This window comes from Tetrao urogallus (genome assembly GCF_951394365.1).
Source record: "Tetrao urogallus genome assembly, chromosome: 1".
NCBI classification, from domain to species: Eukaryota; Metazoa; Chordata; class Aves; order Galliformes; family Phasianidae; genus Tetrao; species Tetrao urogallus.
The window spans coordinates 97,379,943-97,394,772 of NC_136813.1; positions in this window are offsets into that span (position 1 = coordinate 97,379,943).

Sequence of the window (14,830 nt, forward strand, 5' to 3'; positions counted from 1 at the left end):
TGACTGCAGAGCAAGGAGGAAAACTGTTTGCTTCCCTGGTCATGGCTGATCTGTGCTGTATCAGGTTAATTATATGCAGAGAAAAATAGTTTTTCCCCATCTTAGAAGCCCAAAAGCAGCTGAAAGCACTACAGAGTGCAGAAGATGAATGTGAAATTCACTAGGCAGTGCATGGACCCATGGTCCTGAGTGGTCATTAGAGCAAAGAAATCCAGATAAGCAGTTGCAAAATAAGCATTTTTTTAAGCCTACTGGAATAAGATGAGGCCTAACTAAAACAATATGTCCTGGAGGACCACAATGGATAAGGAAGAGATGTGTTTACTAGATGTATTTAGAACTTGTTATTTCTGTTTCTGATTTCTTTCTTTTAGAAAATTCCCTCAGGCCCTTGAGTGTGCTCAACTGAAGGACAGATACCTCCCAAAGCACAAGCCAAATTGTGTCTCACCTGAGGTGGTCTTTTGGAGACACCGCTTCCATCACAAATCACAAATTGGAGATGAAATTCTTAGGAAACAAATTTAAATGCTATTTGCACAATGCAGACAGGCCCATAACTGTCTGCTTTCTGGTTCTAGGCAACCTCTTTGTATGCTAATATCTTGAGCTGCTGGTTTCCAAACCAGCTCTCATACCTGAAGAGAAATAAGTTATTCTATATTAGAATTTCCAAGCCTGGCTATCCAACATTAAGAGTCCTGGTATCATTTCTTTGTTTTTTTCTTAAAAACATATTCGCTTTTTAGAAGTAATGAGTCAAAGTAGAAATGTTGCTTCTGTTGTGAATCTGAAATCATAATTACAAATTAATAAAATACCCACAAATATAAGTAGTAACTAACAAAAAATTGTATTTTGTATATGACTGATATATACCTGTAGGACTGAGAGATATTGTTTCTACATTATTACGTTATGTAGCTCAGTTGTTGTTTCCCTTATCAAGATAAGTCAGACTTATTGAAATGCTAAATTAAAAGAAAAACAAAAAAAGTATGAACATTCTAGCGATGCTTTTAATGAAAGTAAAAGTTAAAGAATACCTAACACTGTGTTAAATTTCACACTTAAATGCTAAAATTGAACTTGAAATAGAAAACTTTGTCCAACTTAACTTTTTGAAAAAAACTTCCAAGTGACTCTGAAATCTAAGCTCTTTCTTATGCAAAGATTTCCTCATCCCCTCAGCGTCCTTCTTGCTCTCATTAATCTATTGCTTAAATAAATATCACAGCAGCCCTCCCCTCTAATGAATGCTATTAACTGTTTGGACTGTAGGAAGCAATTCTGCTGCATGCTGCAGGCTTTTCCTGTATTGAAAGGTTTTGTGAGACATCTAAGTTCAAATGTCTTATCAGCAAAGGTTGTTATCAAAAAGATATTGACAAACTCAAAGATCATAGCAGTGTGAGTGATCACAAAGCTAATGGGATTCCTTCTAAAGACAAAAGTTCAAAGTGCCTAAGGAGACATTTTGGCCAAGACGTGACAAGGCTTGATAACAGATTACTCCCATCTGAAGGGTGTAAATATCAGGAAAGAGAAAATTTTGTGTTATAGAGATTAGTTAATAGTAATGATGACATGAAATTAAGATAGTCTGAATCTTAATGAGTACTTTTAGATAATCAGATTTATTATCTTGTGGAATTCTCTCTGAAGGGAAGTGCTGATAGTGATACAAGGCTGACATCTGAAAATAGGCTGTGCCACGTGCCAGAAATTGTAGACCTTTGCTAGCCAAGAGATGGACAGAATGACCCACTTTCTGTTCAAGAGCTCTAACAATGGTAATTTGGTAGTTCTGTGACAGTAATTTTGGATGTACATGGATACACGCAGAATAACTTCATCTAATGCCACTTATTAAATTGCTGTCTTTAAAAGCCATATGTGTTGCCTGTGAGGAGCAGAGAAAGACAGTTTCAAAATTCCACTGTGCTCCTTTGTTTGTAAACTCACTGAGATTTATTTGTGTTTCTGTGCACTTAATATAACATGTACTTGAAGTACACAGTGCACTGTGCCGGCGGTTATGCAGGCTGATTGATCACCGACATTATTATTCATTATGCACATTATGGATAAGATTGCTAGGCTGGCTTTATTAATACAAGAATTTTACAAAGCCATTCTTGGAATGATTACTGTACATGTTTTGTAAATGTATTTGTGGTACAAGGCACTAAACTTGTAGCCATAGATAGCTCCAGCTACAAAGATCACGTTATTAGTTTCTGACGTTTTTCTTATGGATTAATATTTTGTAGAAAAAGTAATTTATATTTAGATAGATAATCTGAAGATCTGAAATAGAATATCTGCCTGAGAGCTCTAAGACATCTGGTTTCTGCAGGATCTCAAGCACAATGTTACCAGCACTACACTGTCAGTGTAAGAGTAAAATTAGATCTGAATGATTCATATGACCTTGAGTGTGATAGTACCAAATGGGAAGCTCCAGATCCCTCAGTGGGCTCTAAAAAGGCATGGTAAGTCACACATGTGACTTCTTGTCAGTTCAGATGTATCCATAATGACTGTCAGAATTTTATTTTAATTATATGTATTTTTTTATTCTGCTATGGTGAAGTGTAGAAATACATTCCAGGCAGCAGTGCTCAAAAGTAAACTGAGCATGTTGTACATGCTTCTTCACCGTGATCATTATTCAGCTGGCAAAGAGTAATTTCCTGTTCCACGAGGCTGCAGTACTCTACTCTTGGCTGTTCTTTGTAGTTCCTTGCAGAAATGCCCGTCTTGGTGGTGTTGAGGTGATCTAAACAGTAAGAGCTGAAAGAAAGCTTAGAGTTGCATTGTGTTACAGCAGTGTAGGTCTGGTGGAAGGACCATGAGGCTTAAGAAGAATAAATGAGGAATGTGGCTACCAAGCAAATGTAAAGTAAGGTATATAGATATGTTGATAGAGTCTTTGGTCATTCCATTTGTCTGTCTTTACAAAGTACTTTTCTACCCAGTGTCTACTCTTTAAACTTCAGGAGAGCACAATGAAGTGATATGATAATATCTGTCAAGTCAAGATATTTATGTGCTAATATGAAACAATCTTATATTGCTTCTGATATTACATGGGCAATCTATTTCACAGATTGCATTACAAAGTAATGTATAAATCTAGGTTTCTAAATAGAGGCAATTTCTTCTACCAATGCAACTTAACAGCTACCTTTCCTAAGAAAATATCTAAATTTTATGGTTTTCTGAATGGTGCTAACCAAGCCAAAGATGGAACAGAAAGTTGTTCTACATTACTGACATACAATGTTTTGTTTACTATTGAGGTTAACACAAGGGCACATCAAATCATGTGAACAGATAAGAGATGGCAGAGTAAGCTAGCACTAATTCCTTTTGAGCAGCACGAAAATTCAGGTCTCAGTTTAGTAATGCCATAATGATTGCATAAACTTAAATTACTCTGGGAAAATATAATGTTCGCAAAGGAGAACATTCAGTAAGAAAAAGTAGATGTAGTATGTAATATTTAGGATTTCTTTTAAAGATAAGTTTCTGTATAAGGGGACATAAGTTAGTGAAGTATATGTTGGTTTTCCAGCAAGTCCCTAGTACCTGGCTTGCTGTAATATTAACCACTCTTATAACTGACTTTACTTTCTTTTTCTGATTTGTTGAAGGAGTTCTGCTACTTGCAGTATGTAACTATGTGGCTTGATAGATGTTGGAAGGCATAATGGTGTTACTTTGCCTCTCTGATCTATTTCCCCAGATCTGAAGGCTAATGTGCTCAAAAGTTTGTCTATTTACACCAGATAAGGCATAGTTGGAGGTCAGTGATTAATCTAGTTTACCCATCCAGCTTGATCTAGCATCTCACTGTTAATCTCAGGTGCCAGTTCCCATCAATTAGCTTTCCTCTTTACAGGCATTGCATAGTAAATCACAAGTTTAACTCTACTAAGATTCTCATTTATTTTATAATCAGTTTGCATTCAGTATGAGATTTCTGTGGCAATATTACTCAAGACTTGTGGGGTTTCTTTTTGTTTTGTTTTGTTTTTGTTTCCATGTGTGTTTATTTAAAGCACATTTCTGTGGTAGACTTTTGAGCTAGTACAATTGTTGAAACTTTGTGATCGTGTAAATGGAGCATGGCAAAGAATTGGCTGGCTTTCTCACCTCACCTCATTTTGAGAGAAGAAAATAAATTATTTGAGCACTGAGGACAGACTTAGCAGTAGTGCTGACTTACACCAACTCTAGATGCTTGCATTGTTTTGCATCATAAGTGTAATATATGAATCAGTTCTGGTGCAAAAGCTAGTGTTTCCTATTATGATTTAACATCCTTTTTTGTCTTGATTAAATCAGAACTTAAGGGTTTATTTCCACTGATACTTATGACTGCTGAGGGAAATGTTTAATCCTTATTTCTTATGTTTGCAATGAAAGAAATGCATTAAAAGGCAAATTTGGTGGTAGTACTGGAATTTCTTTTTTTTCCAACTTTTTTGTTTTTAAGGATTTATCCTTCCTATTTTACCGGATACAGACCTAAAGTACTTTCATGGAATTCATGCAATTTAAATTGTCTTTCTCTTTTAGCATTGACTGATTCATAGTTAGTTCTGTCCTGCACTGGGACATAAAAAACTTTTTTTTTTTTCTTTTTTTTTCTGGGACATCAGTTCCTGCTGTAACACAGCAGAGATTCCTGCTAGAAAAGTTCTAGACATTGCACTGATGGCTGCAGCTACATCTGAGATCTCAGTTTGGCTCAGCAGTTTACTTCTGAGGGGTTTTTGTTGTTTTCATTTGTTTTCTGGTGTCTGACTTAGAAGTTGTTGATTTGTACTAGGAAGTTGTTTTGGGGCAAGTAAGCTAGATTTCCTTTCAATGAAAATGAACAGGAAGATGCACTTTTGCAGCACACCTGATTGTGCTGAGGGGCCAGGGGGAAAGACCTTGCTGGAGTTGGATCATCTGAATTGGTTGACAGCCAAAGGCAGAGCATGCACATATTCTTTGCCCGGGTTGTGCTATGCATAAAATCTTGTGATTCTTGAACACCCCAAGCACAGTAGTTTAGGAACATCAGAACGTTTTTGCTCTGATCTTTGAACTTACTTGAAATAATTATTTGGAGAAGTCTTATGTTACTACAATTAAATGAGAGCTATTCCATAATAGAAGTAAGGATTTACTAGGGGAGCGTCATGGAAACAAAGCACAGTCTGCATAGCCCTAAGATCACTGTGATCTGTGAGTGATCCATCCTTAAGGTGCCAGTATTCGAAAGATCTGTTCCCTTTCACTTTCTTTTCTTTCTAGTCTCAATATTAGCTATGGATACCTCAAGGCTTTTTTCATTCTGAAATATATAAACTTTTATTTTCAGTAAAATTCAGTCTTTTCTGTGCCTGAAAGCAATAACAAACTAAAGCTAAGTAGTGTTTTGACTATTGTCCTTGCGTTAGTTCAGATAAAAACAGGCATTTTTCTGCTTTGCTTTCTGTATAGTCACAAACTCCTGTCATTTTCTTTCTCTTCTGTCCACAAGTTCTCTTATTCTTTTTTATCTTTGCTGCTGAAATCTCAGCCTTTTTTACAGTAGGTTTTCATTTCATCTTTGCTGCTTTAAATCTTCTCACTTCTTACACATCCAAAATGTTGACAGCATTATCAGCTGCACTGCTGTTATCACAGTTCTCTCCTTCCTAAATTATTGAGCAGATTTTCTTTCACATACAGTTCAAGTTTATGCTTTATATAGGTATTCTAAAGCATTCCCTGGCTAATCCTCCCCTCACTTCTCTGTTTCAAGTGCTTGGAATATACTGGTTTCCATTAACCTTGCTAAGCACATCCATCCTTCTCTTTGGAAGCACTTTTAATAATCTTTGGCAAAGCCCATGAGTACAGGCAACCCTTGGAGAGCCTGATGGAGATTTCACTCTGGTTCCCTTCAGCACATGTTGACAGAAGCATGATGACTTCTGTCCTCTCTCCACGGTAGGTACCTTCAGGGCAGTGGAGCTTATGGGACTGTGAGACCTGGGCCGTATGTCTGTGTTCCTTTGAACTGCTAATGTCACAGTTGGCCTTAATTTCAGTCTTAAGATTGCTTTTGTAACATATGGACCGTGTTCATTTGGGAAACTGCATAAAGTTCCTAGTCTTGTGTTACAGCTTTGTGTTTCCGATGGTTCTAGATTTTTTTTTTCATTGTGTTTTATTTTAAAATATCATTTGATGTCTTAGTCAATGTTAGCACTGAGTTGTCCTTTTCAAATCACTGGGTGGCTTCTGTACAATTAATAATGTCTTACACAATTCTGAGCTAGAACTGTAGCACCCTGTGTGTCAGTTCAGAACGTAGACTAGCTGTTGTGTCCATCAGCAGCAGTATTTCTATTTCTCTTAAGACCACCAGCTGATGCACTTGTAAGTAGCAATGATACTTTGTCTTAACATTTTAGTGACTAGCCAAAATATTCATTTTTAGTTAAAAAAGACAAAAAAAATTATTGAAATCCCATTTGATTTAGGCATTTGTGTTTAGACCTTCACCTTGCTTTCCCTGATACAAGGAACATAGCTTTCAGAGATTTAATATAAGGATGCATCAGCCAACTGCTGGAGTGATGTTTTAATGTAAAAATTAGGTAAAATGTTACCCTGAATGAATCTCAGCATTTAGAAAGCATAATTTCATTTTTATGTACTTAGGATGATGTATTTACATATTCAGTCGTAGGACAAAGTTAATCCTATGTCATTTCTCAGTTGCATGTATGGAGAGTTCTAACTTGGAAGAAGATACATTGTAATAACCAGAAGCACAAGTTTCCTCAACATTACTATTCTAATGCTCCTTGAACTTCCTCAGAAATGTTTAGACTCTTTTCATAACAGACGAATTATCCTTTGGGGAGTAAAATGTCCTTCTTAAAATTGTTAATTGATATTAAAAACTTTCTGATTCCATTAAGTACAGAAAAAACATGTGGAGGTTGGGATCTCAATTATGTCTATCTTGCAGCAATATTTTTCGTGTGTTAGGGATTCCATTTGTTAATAGTATTTTTATTAACAACAGTAATCTTACAGGCATTGTTTACAAAATGTAGTTGAATATCTGCAGTATCCCTGATACTTTTCCTATTATGTATTCTTATCTAAGCTTATCCTACAGCTATGGTGCCATCAAGTTTAAAACCAGAATATTATGCACTCGAGTATGTATGCAAAGGTATATAGCTGACAAGACAATGTACAGATAGGTGTTTCTAATTTTAATGGTGCCTTTGAGCATTTCCACTGTCCATCAGATTGAAGGGGCATCATTTTAATATAATCTTCTGTATGTTATCATATTCTTTCCAATCCATTTCACAAGGAAATTGTCCATTGTTAGAAAGATACTGTTTGCATGATTTGGTGAAAAACTGTCACACTATTAACCTTCAAATATTATGCACACAATTGACACACACGAAAAGAAGCAAGTCAAGATGTTTTCACTTATTTTGCTGTCCAGAGAATACATGTTAAATAATGTACTCTTAATTTGACTGACAAGAGACCATGAAAATGATACTTTTATAATACAGAAATAAAAATTTAAGAAGAATTTTGAGGATGTCACTGTTCCCAGACTGAAACACTGACCTATATGCCAACATTCAGTGAAGAAGAAAAGTATATTCAGGTCTGCTGGGTGAAATAGTAATCAACATCCAAGAAGAACATCAATGTTTTCCTTGTTAAACTGTCATTTCCCTTCTGAACTTGTGTGATATAAATTAATTAAAAACTAAAACACTGAAAAATAAATTTTGCACTGGAAATATATTCAATATATTAAAAATAGTAGCTAATGTTTTTCAGATTCTCAACCTTTAAAGTGAACATAAGTACCGTTTGTCTTCAGATTGCAGCCATATAAATCCGCAACTATTGAAAGAATTGAGTGAATTGCTATTTTGCATGAAATGAAATATCTAAAATTGTCAGAGAATGATTGCTGAAATGAGATGCTTTGTTGAAACCAGAACATGTGTAAGAATGAAATATTTTCTTCCTCAGTGATTTGCAAGAATTTAATCCCTTATTAAAGTGGAAACCGAATTTTTATTCTTGGTTTTCCAGTTTGTTGGCATTCATTGTTCACAGATTACCTATATTTCAGAGGGCTAAATCTGCCACTTCATCTTCATGGTCCCATAGGAAGCTTGTGGCTTATTCTCCTTCACTGATAAATGTGGTTCTACTCTTTAAAACTATGTTTCTGTCTTTCCATCCCTGACAACGTGGCCTTCCTACAAACACCTAATTTTCATTGACTTTAGCAAGTGTTCGGGATCTGCTCTGGTAACTGCAGGAGTTCTCTTTCAAATCTGTGTGGGGGTCCTCCTTTGTCCTACTCCTGTAGGCAGTGAATAGTGGTGGCTCCCTTGTGTTAGCCCAGGTTGTTATCTTATGTTATTTCACCACTTTGAAATTAGGATAGGGGGCAGGAGAAGAGATGGGGAGAAAAAACATGTCTTGAAATGAAGAAGCAGTCTCACAGGAGTGGGTATGGAGTGTTTATTCTACCCATTAACTGCACTGTGAATTACTTTCTCAAACTGCTCTCAGTAGACTGCTTTTTCAAGGACTTCCAAGAACCAGTATTTCTTTTCAAAATAGTTGAAGAAAAATGATGATTTTCTTTTCACAAAGTGAGTATGATTTCCAACTGGAAAGTCACATTATATATAAGATGAAGCAGTTTCCTAACCATGACTACGTGATAGTGAATGCCAATGTATTGTTTGGATAGGGATGTACTTCAATATGTCTTATGCTTATATAAAGTTTCACAACAAATTCTAGAGCAATTGGTTTCCTTTAAAATATTTGATTTTTTTTCTGTGCACTGCTGATCCATATATGGAGGGCTAACAAAACAAAAGTAAAATATTCTGCGTTATTTTCTTGTTTAAATAAAATGTAAGTATATGCTATTATCTAGGCTTCTGTTCTGTTGAAGTACCAAACTTTTACCATAATCTGAAATGCCTGCCCTTGAGCTAATGACACAGCCTTATTCCAATTAGTCTCATTTTTTATACTTATCAAAGCAATTGAGTGTTTTCTTTCTATATTTTGTTTTCAGGACTCATATTGAGGGAAGTCTTCCTTTTATTTCAGAAGTTCATAACAAATTCATAACAGCTTGTTTTAATATTTTGAAATAGGAACAAAGAAAGATATGAAATATTGTGTGCCAAATCCCATCTTTTTTCTAGCATGCCTTTGATTTGAATAGTTCTGTTCAGTCTTAGTTATTTATACTTTTCTAACAAGAACTAATTTAAACATTCATATTTCTATATCTCAGTTAAATATTTATTTAAGTTTTTAAAGATTCTTCTGTTGATTAGTGAACTGTACCTGTTATAAGAGAACAAAGAACCTCAAAAGGCAGCAAATTAAGGTCACAGGTCAGTGTTCAGGCAAAATAGAGCTGAGCTACCAAGTGATTTCCCATTATTAAGCCTATAAATCAGAGAGATGTTGATAGATGCAAGCACTGGGGCAGTGTGTCAGCCTCATGAAAAAATTGTTTAACAGATTTAGGTGATCAATGTTGTCAGAATCTTGCATGTGAAAAATAAGATGACAAATTAAGCTGTAAGACCATGACACTAGAGATTATTATTAGCCCCTTCCCCCCCACTGGCACCATCATTTTATATCTACCCTAAAAGGAAAAGCACAACAAATAAATAAATAAAGTTATGTCTATCCATTTGTGTCCCTCGGAAAGCCCACAAGTGAGGCAGAAGGCTAATGGATTTTCAAAGCAAATGCAACCTGCTGCATAAGCCCTGATTGAAGAGCTCTGAAGGGGAAGAAAATAGATAAAGGGGTTATTGAATTATAAATGGCCTCTATGACAGTGGTCTAATTAGAGCTAAAGAGGTATCACTTTTTACTAATGGCATGATGAAAACAAACATAACCCATCACAATTCATTGTGCAAGAAATTCTGTCAAAATGGAGTAACATTTTGTGACAAAAGGCATTATACTATATTTACTTTTTAGGAATTTCATAGTTCTGCATATTGTAAAACATAATAGGAGCAAAATCAGCCACGCATTTTTTCTGAATGACACAAGCAGAATAATCCAATAACTGCTATTGAAGGCTTGGGCCTTCTTGTTTCCTCAATATGAAGATATTAAAACTGATGAAAAAAAATTGTCTCTATTAAACAAAGTATCTTTGCTGTCAATGTGTCTGCGATTAGGAGTCAGCGAAAGCTGAGTGTTGTCATTTAGACTGATTTGGGGTTTTCTTTGCTGTTGTTTGTTTCTTTCTTTTCAAGACTTGGGTATTTAATGAGAGATGCTTCTTAGAAACATGCAGAATAGAGCCCAAGAGGCTCTTAATGTGATCTTCACTGGAATCTTCTTGCTGCTGGGAAGCAGTGCCCCCAAGCTGGCTGGGATGAGCTCTGGCTCTGGTTGCTTGCACTCACTTGCAAGGCCATAGGGAGGTGGAAGGGACTCATCAAAGGATTCCAGCTGAGGGATTTGGCCATCCTCCATCTGGGTCAAACACAAGCTCTTTCCTCATTTACATGATGAGACATGTAAGAAAGGCCATTGCCTTTACTCCAAAGAGTCAGCAAGTGCCAAAAAAGCCAATGTGCATCTTGAGGAACAAATTATCAAGCATTAAGCTAATCTGTATGGTCTTAATTATCATCAGGCTGCAAAAGTACTGACTTTATCTTTGTCTGCTAGCCTTTCCCATAACAAGAAGTATTCATGCTTACATTGAAGATTTTTTTCAATACCTGAAATATCACATTATTTCTGTTACTTGTCTTGTAGTTGGACAGTGCTATGTATCTAGGTGCTCTGTAGACAAGCTCGCTCAGAGAAAAAGAAATTGTTCTCTGTGAGGAACATAGATTCCCTGTTTCTTTATATGTGTCTGGTTTATATTTATTTATTTATTTTTAGTCTTATCTCTTATGTGTTGCTGACTGGAGTGTCTTTATAGAAGCCTGTCAAGAATAGAAGATTTCATACCACTTTTCTTCTCAAAGTGAAAGAATATTGTTGGGTGTAAAATATATACTAAAAGACATTTTTTTTTCCATAAATTTTCCATCAGATTGTTGAATTATTCAGTTCTTAATGAGTAGAGCATGATGAAAAATAATTGGTAACAATTTTTGGAAAGTGAGTAGAACGCTCCAAGTCAACTCAAATATTTTTAGCAGGAAATTCAAATAAGGAAGTAAAACCAATAGAATTGATGGAGTTTGCTGAATTTGCTTATTTCTGCTGCATTTGAGAGAAAAGCAAGAATGACACTGATTTTCAGTGTCAGGTTTTAAGTCGTGTCAGGACCTTAAGGCCCCTGACTGAGAAATGATCCTGGTATGGAACAAACTATTCTGACAGTTTTAAGGGAACTGGTATTTGTGGCTTTAGGCACAAATTTCTTGTTTTGTAGAGAGAGCTGGCTTTCGTAGTTTCTCTTCTTTCTGCAGACTTGCTTTGCAAGCAGGTGTCCCACTCGGGCTCTGTGTCATGCACTAGCCACATGGGTACAGTGTGCAGTGGAACAAACCTTGCAGAACCTGGGGAGAATAAAAGCAGGAGAGAAGCTGTAGTGGGCACGAGAGGAAAAGTGCACTTTGAAGCAGGGGACACCCTGTTGGCACTGCCTATTGAATCCACCACCAGCGTGTTCCTTCTCTCTTCTTTTTAGTGGTTTGCTATCTCTAAGTAATAGTGCACTTATTTAGGGAGTTTCTGCTTGGTGCTTACTGGGATTATCTAAAATGGGTGCCTGTGTGTGTGTGGGTGTGTGTATGTTGAATAGAACTCATAACCCTTTGTGCTGGTCTGAGTTCACACTTTGCTTGCCTCTGCTCTTGAGACATACTGTCTCTCAGATCCAAACCTACCCTGAAAAAATGGTGCTGGTATTCAGATGCAGATTGTCTGGGGAAGATGTTGCCAAGCTGGTACCTACAATCCCTCTGCCTGTGCAATCTGCTCACATGGTGAGTCTGGGCTACTAGTGAGGAGATTTTAGCAGGATGAGTTGTAGTTGAATTGGGACAGGCAAATGCATCCCAATTGTGTCAAACGTGACATAGTTGAACCTTACTGAAGGTTGTCTTTCTGTGCCTTCCATATTTACCACAGTCCAAAACAGACATTATTATTATTATTATTAAGAGTCTAAGTAATTATGGCTGAATTTGGCTGTGCAACACGTACCTTCCTAAGCATTGCTGGGAAAGAGATGAATATTGACTCATGATGAGACTGAACAACAAATCAGAAGAGAAACACAAGTGCTTACCTCTACTCATCATCATACACAGTCATGAGGAACATTTTGCTCTCATTAAAATACCACTGCCATATGTGAATGTCTGGATGCTGTAGCTGGCTCTGGGGGATGTATTTGTCACAGCTTATTACAGATGTGCTATCCGCAGCACCACCTTTTATCTCTTCAGTGGGACATAAATGGCAGATCTGCATGCATTATTCAAGCAAATGCTGTGGTGGAGGTGGTGATGCAGTCTACAGAACACTTCTGGCCCAGCCATGCACAAGCTGCTCCATCACACAGAGGTCACTCAACTGTTCTTTGTATATCCTGGATGAAGTTTTGGGGCTGTTTTAGACAGTTCTATCTCTTTATTAAAAATTGGACACAATAAGAAGGGATAGAAAGTAATAATTTATTGATATCATAAAGACTCATAAAATATTACTTCCTTTGCAATCCTGTAGCAATGTATGAGCAACATAGATCATTTTATGAAGTTAATTTATTTCAAGAATATCTGTGTGTTGCAGGAAACTGCATAAATACTCCTTAACAATGCCATTTTCTACACTGGTGAAATAGCCATTTATTTTTGTGAATTCCAGAGTTATAGTGTTAGTCTACTATTATTAGCTCCAGTGTTCTTCGCATAGTTTGCTCTCATATTTGTGTTAATGTGCAGATCTTCTTTTATCAACTTTTACTTTTGATGCATGGAGGGAATTGAGATTAGTCAGCTTAGTTCACTAGAGATGAAGAATATGAAGTATATTGTCAAAGAGAATATATTATCAAAATAATATCAAAATATATTATCAAAATGAAATATATTATCAAAGAGACCTTAGCAGTTTTTCAATACGCATTGTACTTACAATAAGTTATTAAAATTTGCCTTAAATTCGCCTTCAAATTTGGTTTGAAAAAGAAAAATGCAAATCCTTGTTTATTGTGTGTATAACAAACTGACAGAAGGCTACATGGTTATATAATTTAAGGCCACAGTTCTTCACTTGATGACAGTGTTAATGAGTCAACTATTTTGAGGTCCTCTTTTCAAATATAACGTAGGGTGCTATATACTTGTATTCAAAACAGTGTGAGTACAATGGCAGTTTATTAAAATACTGTTAACTCACTCAGTACAATCATGAGGCTAATTAAATATAACAAGTACACTTCTGGGATTGGCTCCATACTGTTCAGGCTGTTCTCTCACCAGATCCTTGAGGATTTTCATCTGTGAGGGAAACCAAAAAGCAACCCATGTGGCATAGTTCTCTGCACTTAGATCTGTAATCCCCTGTCAAAGAGGTGCAAATTACATCTAAATCTCGATTACCTCCAAGATTTAGAGAAAAAAGTCCTGATCCAAAATTCTGTCATAATACTATGGATTTATTTTTTCCCTTAATAGTGCAGCTTATACCAGTAAATTAAACATGGCTGCAAACATGATGGTCCCATTCCTGAGGCTAACTGGTGAGAAGCAGCCTGCATCACTCCTATTTACCTGTCTCAAACTCCCACAAGAGATTGGCTCATGAAAACTGCCTATTGAGCTATATCATCCCATGTTAATTCTGAATTTGTATGCAAGAGTAGTTGGAGAATACTGCCTGGCATGAGCCAGAATCATACCAGGAGTGCTATAATAGTAAAAGGATATAAACAGTTGTGTCCCAGATGCTGAGAGCTTCAGAAGGTACTGTTTAATTTCTTGCTAGCCTGTGAGCGTGATCTCAGAAGAAATGGCCACTTAACATACTATTAATCTGATCATTACTGCAGCAGTTTATTGACTTATTAATGACACATAATTTACCAGCCATCGGGGAGCAATACATTAATTGCCAATTTCAGCAATACAACCAATGGCCCACAGTGTTAGACATTTACACAATGTTAATCAACACCTTCAAATTTCTAGACACCCCTTCTATAGCTAGTCTTCAAATGGCCTTTTTATAGCTGCACCATTGCTATGGGCTCCACTGGCTGTACGCACTCTTAGGAACTTTGACAGCTTCAGCTTTGTGCCAGAGCATTCTTGCTGCTTCTGGCAACCCAGCAACGCACAACTAGTGAGCACTGCCACAGGTGTGAATCCTAATGTCCTACTCTACTGTCTTTCAGTGGTCAGATCCCAGCTGCAGTGCAGGGGCTGCTCATTGCATGCACAGCCCAATAGGGGGTCTTTAAAATCTGCCCATGGGAGAGGTCCCCAGGGTAATGGGTTGTTGTGGTTTGACCCATTAAACAGATAAGCACCATACAGCCTTTCACTCACCCCATGCCTCACAGTGGAGTATAAGAGAGAGTCAGAAGAAAAAGTAGAATTCTTAAGTTGATGGCATATACATCTATACTTTAGACATACTGGCAATATTTTTTTCTTAATCTTTAAAGTTTTAGAAGGCCAACACTGAGTCAATAATTTTATATGTATATATACAATCAGGAGGGTGTTTATAATTGGAATGGTAAACT